The sequence below is a fragment of the Lepus europaeus genome, unplaced genomic scaffold, assembly GCF_033115175.1.
Source record: "Lepus europaeus isolate LE1 unplaced genomic scaffold, mLepTim1.pri SCAFFOLD_3_1, whole genome shotgun sequence".
NCBI classification, from domain to species: domain Eukaryota; kingdom Metazoa; phylum Chordata; class Mammalia; order Lagomorpha; family Leporidae; genus Lepus; species Lepus europaeus.
In genome coordinates this window covers 10,770,103-10,776,472 of record NW_026909276.1, presented here as the reverse complement: position 1 = coordinate 10,776,472, position 6,370 = coordinate 10,770,103, and the positions used below count along the sequence as shown (strand labels likewise).

At 42.2% G+C, this 6,370-nt stretch overlaps 1 pseudogene; it reads right to left on the bottom strand.

The window, feature by feature from the left end:
• Positions 1-2,047: 2,047 nt before the first annotated feature.
• The window catches only part of LOC133755195 (protein-L-isoaspartate O-methyltransferase domain-containing protein 1-like), a 29,344-nt pseudogene continuing 25,021 nt past the window's right edge, over positions 2,048-6,370 (bottom strand).

Sequence of the window (6,370 nt, the reverse complement as noted above, 5' to 3'; positions counted from 1 at the left end):
ACAGGATTTCTTTTTTCCAGCTGAATAGTATTCCATAGTGTGTGTGTATCACATTTCCTATATCCAGTCATTGGTTGATGGACATCTGTCTTCCACAACGTCTGTACTAGTTTACAACCCCAACAATAGTGGTTAGGGTACCCTTTTCCACACATCCTCATCAGCATTAATTTTTTTATTGATTTCTGTGTGGGGTGAGGTGAAACCTCATTTTGGTATTTATTTGCATTTTCCTGATGGCAAGTGATCCTGAGTATTTTTTCATGTGCTGACCATTTGAATTTCCTCATGTGAAAAACATCTGTTCAAGTTCTTTGCCTGTTTCTTAAGCATATAAATCTGATTTGAATTGCAGTTATTTTATTTCCTCTATGAAAACTTATCTTATAAGGAAATCAAATGCTCTATAGACCTATTTACCTTACTTTTGTTGCAATTACTATTTCTGAGTTGCTGTAGATATATTCCAGGCAATATATGAGTGCAGTAATAATGCAACATATGAAGTAATTTATCTTTTAAAAAACACAGGTTTCATGAAATTTTACAGCCCTGCAACTTTTGCATTTTAATCTGTTGCCAAAAGACCTGTGTGTGTGTGGGGGGGGGGGTGTGGATGGGTGGGGATATCTGTTTCTCTCAGAGGTTTTTAAGAGCACAGCAAGTGAATATTAGAAAGTATACACTTGGGGCCAGTGCCATGGCTCACTAGGATAATCCTCTGCCTGCGGCGCTGGCATTCCATATGGGTGCCAGGTTCTAGTACCGGTTGTTCCTCTTCCAGTCCAGCTCTCTGCTGTGGCCTGGGAAGGCAGTGGAGGATGGCCCAAGTGTGTAGGAGACAAGGAGGAAGCACCTGGATCCTGGCTTCAGATCGGTGTAGTTCCGGCTGTGGCAGCCATTTGAGGAGTGAACCAATGGAAGGAAGATCTTTTTCTCTAACTCTATCTGTTAAAAAAAAAGTATACACTTAATACAATCCTCAGTTTTTATTGCTCCTTTATATTTTCAGTATTTAAAGTTAATGAGGTTATCTTGACTCTGGCAATTTTCAAGGTCTATTAAGGATCATTTTTCTATAGTTCACTGTAAAAAGTATTTGGTTTAAGAGTTCCAGCATTGTGGGTGACTCTTATACAGCAGCATTTTCCCAAGGTTTAAAAAAATAGATTTTATAAAAGGGATTCTTTTTAATGTCTCAGTACATTATTTTTGTTACTAACAGAAACAAGTTATACTTTTTCCTCCCTAAAATTCACTCTGATGAAAGAAATAGTTATTTTAACTCCTAACAAATGCTACATGCTCAAGACTACAGGAATTATCAGTAGGCATTTTTTATTCTCAATCTGATTTTTTGTCTGTAAAACATGTCAATTAAGCTTTTTTTTTTTTTTGACAGGCAGAGTGGACAGTGAGAGAGAGAGTCAGAGAGAATGGTCTTCCTTCTCCATTGGTTCACCCCCCAATGGCCGCTGCAGTTCAAAGCACTGCGCTGATCCAAAGCCAGGAGCCAGGTGCTTCTCCTGGTCTCCCATGCGGGTGCAGGGCCCAAGCACTTGGGCCATCATCCACTGCACTCCCAGGCCACAGCAGAGAGCTGGACTGGAAGAGGAGCAACCGGGACAGAGTCCAGTGCCCCAACCAGGACTAGAATCTGGGGTGCGGGTGCCACAGGGTGAAGATTAGCCTTGTGAGCCATGGTGCCGGCCCTTTTTTTTTTCTTTTAAGAAATTTTTAAAATTTGACAGGTAGAGTTATAGACAGTGAGAGAGACAGAGAGAAAAGTCTTCCTTCCATTGGTTCACTCCCTAAATGGTTGCCACAGCTGGTGGGCTGCAGCAATCTGAAACCAGGAGCCAGGTGCTTCCTCCTGGTCTCCTAAACACTTGGGCCATCCTCCACTACACTCCTGGGCCACAGCTGGACTGGAAGAGGAGCAACGGGGACAGAATCCAGTGCCCCATCTAGAACCCGGTGTGCTGGCACTGCAGGCAGAGGATTAGCCTACTGAGCCGCGGTGCCAGCCAATTAAGCTTTTAAAGACTCAGGGAGGGCAGCTGATGATTTTCTTTCTCCATGAATTCTGAGGCCGCTCTTCTGGCTTCATAGCTTCACTGTGATCTTTCTCCTCTTCTTTGGGATCTTCCATTTTCTCTTCCTCCTCACTAAGAGGCTGAGGCATAAGCTGATTACCTACAAGGATGTGCCTGTTAATTCTGTTTCACTCTCTTTCTTTTCCTTTTGGGTGGAACCTTTTGGGAAAACCTTTGGCCTGCATTTCATTGTTTATGAAATTTCTAAGTGGGATGTGAATATAAATACAAGCCAAATCCTGCAGGTTCCTGACAGCACAGGGGGGAGTCCCACAGAAGCAGGCTTGCCATAACCATTCTTACTTGGCTGCACAAGTGGAGCAAATGAAACAGCAAGGATATTTTTACTTTCCCAAGTGTTTTGTCCCGGTCACATAATCTGTGTTAACTGATCTTCTATAGGCATGACTAGCATGCCTCCCACATTCAGTAAAATTTTCACATAGTTTTCATGGCCTTTTTGGACCCTAGCACCACAGTAAATTCGATCATACTGATAACTGTAGGACATTTCTAGAGGTGATTACCAACTACTAATGCAGGTTCACAGAACTCAAATTTATCAAAGCTATTATTTTTGACAAAGCTCTCCAGTTTTTCCTTGGCATATTCCACTACATCTGAATGAAGCTCAATCCCATGATTTATTCTAAAAGGACCTGTGGCACAGCAGTTCAGCCCAGCTCACTGTAGCAATGTGCAGGGCCAGGCTCTTAATAATTGGTGAGCTTCCTGGAAGCCAGCTGCTGCCACAATACTGCCAACTTTTAAAAATGTATTATTTTAAAATTGTGTTCACTGGGGCTGGCATTTGGCATAGCAGATAAAGATGCTGCCTGCAGTGCTGGCTTTCCATATGGGCTCCAGTTCATGTCCTGGCTGGTCCACTTCTGATCCAGCTGTCGGCTGTGGCCTGGGAAAGCAGTCAAAGATTGCTCAAGTGCTTGGGCCCCTGCACTAGTGCAGGAGACATGGAAGAAGCTCCTGACTCCTGGCTTTGGATTGGCACAGCTGCAGCAGCTGCAGCCATTTGGGGAATGAACCAGCAGATGGAAGACCTCTCTTTCTTGCCTCTGCCTTTCAAATAAAATAAATCTTTTCAAAAAACTATTCATGCCAGTGCCATGGCTCACTAGGCTAATACTCTGCCTGCGGTGCCAGAACCCTGGGTTCTAGTCCTGGTTGGGGGCTGGATTCTGTCCTGGTTGCTCCTCTTCCAGTCCAGCTCTCTGCTGTGGCCCAGGAAGGCAGTGGAGTATGACCCAAGTGCTTGGGCCCTGCACCCGCATGGGAGACCAGGAGGAAGCACCTGACTCCTGGCTTTGGATCGCTGCAGCATGCCGGCCATAGCAGCCATTTGGGGGTGAACCAACAGAAGGAAGACCTTTCTCTCTGTCTCTCTCTCTCACTGTCTAACTCTGCCTGTCAAAAAAAAGTATTCATTTATTTTTTTTTTGAAAGGGCAGAATTGTAGAGATGGAGGTAGGGAGAGAGGGAGAGGGAGAGAGGGAGAGAGGGAGAGAGGGAGAGAGGGAGAGAGAGGGAGAGAGGGAGAGAGGGAGAGAGGGAGAGAGGGAGAGAGAGGGAGAGAGAGAGAGAGAGAGGGAGAGAGAGGGAGAGAGAAGAGAATGAATCTTCTTTTTAGTTCCATTCCCAAGTGCCATAAATAGCTTCAGCTGGGCCAGGCCAAAGCCAGGAGGCAGAAACTCAATCCAGGTCTCCTGTGTCTGTGGGGGGAACCCATCTAGTTGAGCCACTATCTGCTTCCTCACAAGTGAATTATCAGGAAGGCGGATTGCTATGTACACTCTAAGTGTCAGATTAACCTGATGTGCTATGATTACAATTATTTTGTGGATAAAAATAAGTGATAACAAAATGAGCCAGGCATTACTAGCAAGAATTGAATGTGTATAATTAACAGGCAAGTATTAGTATGTCCCCAATAGGTATTTATTTAAATTATAATACCTTTTCTTAATTTCTCTAGCTTTCTGACTGCCATCTATTTATTAATTGAAAGGGAAAATTTTAAGAAATGTCTTGAAAATTGCTTTCTCTACATGTTTGCTTATTGTAGGAAAAAAACTACAATAGTGAAGTCATATTGAAGTAAAAATAATACTGTTGTTTTGATTAAATTAATTATAATCAGCTGTCTCTCTTTTTTTAATTTTTTATTTCATAAATGTGGATTTACAAAGTGCAACTTTTGTATTGTTGTGGCTTCCCCCCCAACCTCCCTCCCTCCCGTGGCCCTCCCCTCTCCCACTCCCATCCCACCCTTTATCGAGTTTCATTTTCAATTACCTTCATATACTGAAGATCAACTTAGTATATACTAAGCAAGGATTTCAACAGGCTGCATTCACACAACCGCACAAGGTATAGGGTATTGTTCGATTAGTAGTGTTTTAAAGTTTCATAGTAAAACACATTAAGGACAGAGATCCTGTGTGGGGAGCATGTACCCAGTGACTCCCGTTGTTGATTTAACAATTGGCACTCTTATTTGTGATGTCAGAAATCACCCAAGACTCTTGCTATGAGCTGTCTAGGCTATGGAAGTCCCTTGAGTTCACTGACTCTGAACTTTTTTAGTCAAGGCCGTGTCACAGTGGAGGTTCCTTCCTCCCTTCAGAGAAAGGCGCCTCTCTCCTTGATGGCTGTTTCTTCTGCTGGGGTCTTGTTAACCAGGGTCTTTCATTTAGATTGTTTTTTGCCATCGTGTCATGGCTTTCCATGCCTGTGAGACTCTCATGGACCTTTTAGCCAGATCCGAATGTCCCAAGGGTTGATTCTGAGACAGGAGTGCTGTTTTGGGCATTTGCCATTCTATGAGTCTGCTGTGTGTCCTGCTTCCCCAGCTGTCTCTTTTAATAGAAAAGAGGAAAAACAAGCATTGTTTTAGACTCTAAAAATATTATAGTGTACAATATATCTATATGATTTGGTAAATCTTTCACAGTTATGCTCCTGAAGTAATGCTAGGATTGTGTTGAAGCTGAGGGGGACAGACACTGGGAAGTCTTTTCCCTAATACCAGAGGGGCTTCATGCATCATTTGTGGGAGACTAAATTACCATAATGGACAACCTGGGTAAGAGATAAGGAGGGCGATTGATAATGATTATAAATAAATAACTAAATAAAATATTGTTTCCATTCAGTTAAGAATAAACCTGATTGAGTATAATAGATAATTGAACTCATGGGCTTTTCTAAATCATTTGTATTTTTCTAACAAGCTCCCCAAATTATATGATCTGGGGATAATACAGTAGTCTGAGAGTGTAACATTAACATGATCATGATCATGTGGCTTATAGTCTCCATACTCTTATCTCATGGCTACATATATGACCAACACACTGTGTTCTAGGAAGGAATAAAGAAAATGATTTTGCAGGTAAAACTTCCTCCTTTATAATCAACATTCCAACAAAAGTATCTCAATGACTTCCACTTTCATCTTAGTTATCAAGAAAATACATCACAACAGATATTTTTGCTCATGTGTTGTGAATTACAGTAGCAGCTATTAAGCAAGATAAGCTAACAGATTTTATGCAAGTCTTGTTGATACACATGAAAAAATATAAGAAAATGTTCAAAGTTAGCTCTTTGTTCTTTATTCAAAAATAAAATTAAGAAAGCAAAAATGAATTGAAAATAACAATACAATTTTAATACATTTGAAGGTATTACATGGAAAATTAACATTAAAAGCATAGGGCCTAAAAATCTGATTATGGATGGAAAATAAATTATTCAGAAACAGACAAACTGAAACAAAGCAGAAGATCAAAATAAACATTGAAAATAAAAATGATTATCCTATAGTGTGCATATTTTTAGGTAAAAATCATTTTCCTGGCTGGCGCCATGGCTCAACAGGCTAATCCTCCACCTAGTGGCGCTGGCACACTGGATTCTAGTCCCATTTGGGGCGCCGGATTCTGTCCCGGTTTCCCCTCTTCCAGGCCAGCTCTCTGCTATGGCCCGGGAGTGCAGTGGACGATGGCCCAAGTCCTTGGGCCCTGTACCCCATGGGAGACCAGGAGAAGCACCTGGCTCCTGGCTTCAGATCAGCATGGTGCACTGGCTGCTGCGTGCTGGCTGCAGTGGCCATTGGAGGGTGAACCAACAGCAAAGGAAGACCTTTCTCTTTGTCTCTCTCTCTCACTGTCCACTCTGCCTGTCAAAAAAAAAATCATTTTCCTAATATACAGAGATGGTGAATTTGGGAGGTTGACAAGGAGTGTGGTGTGATG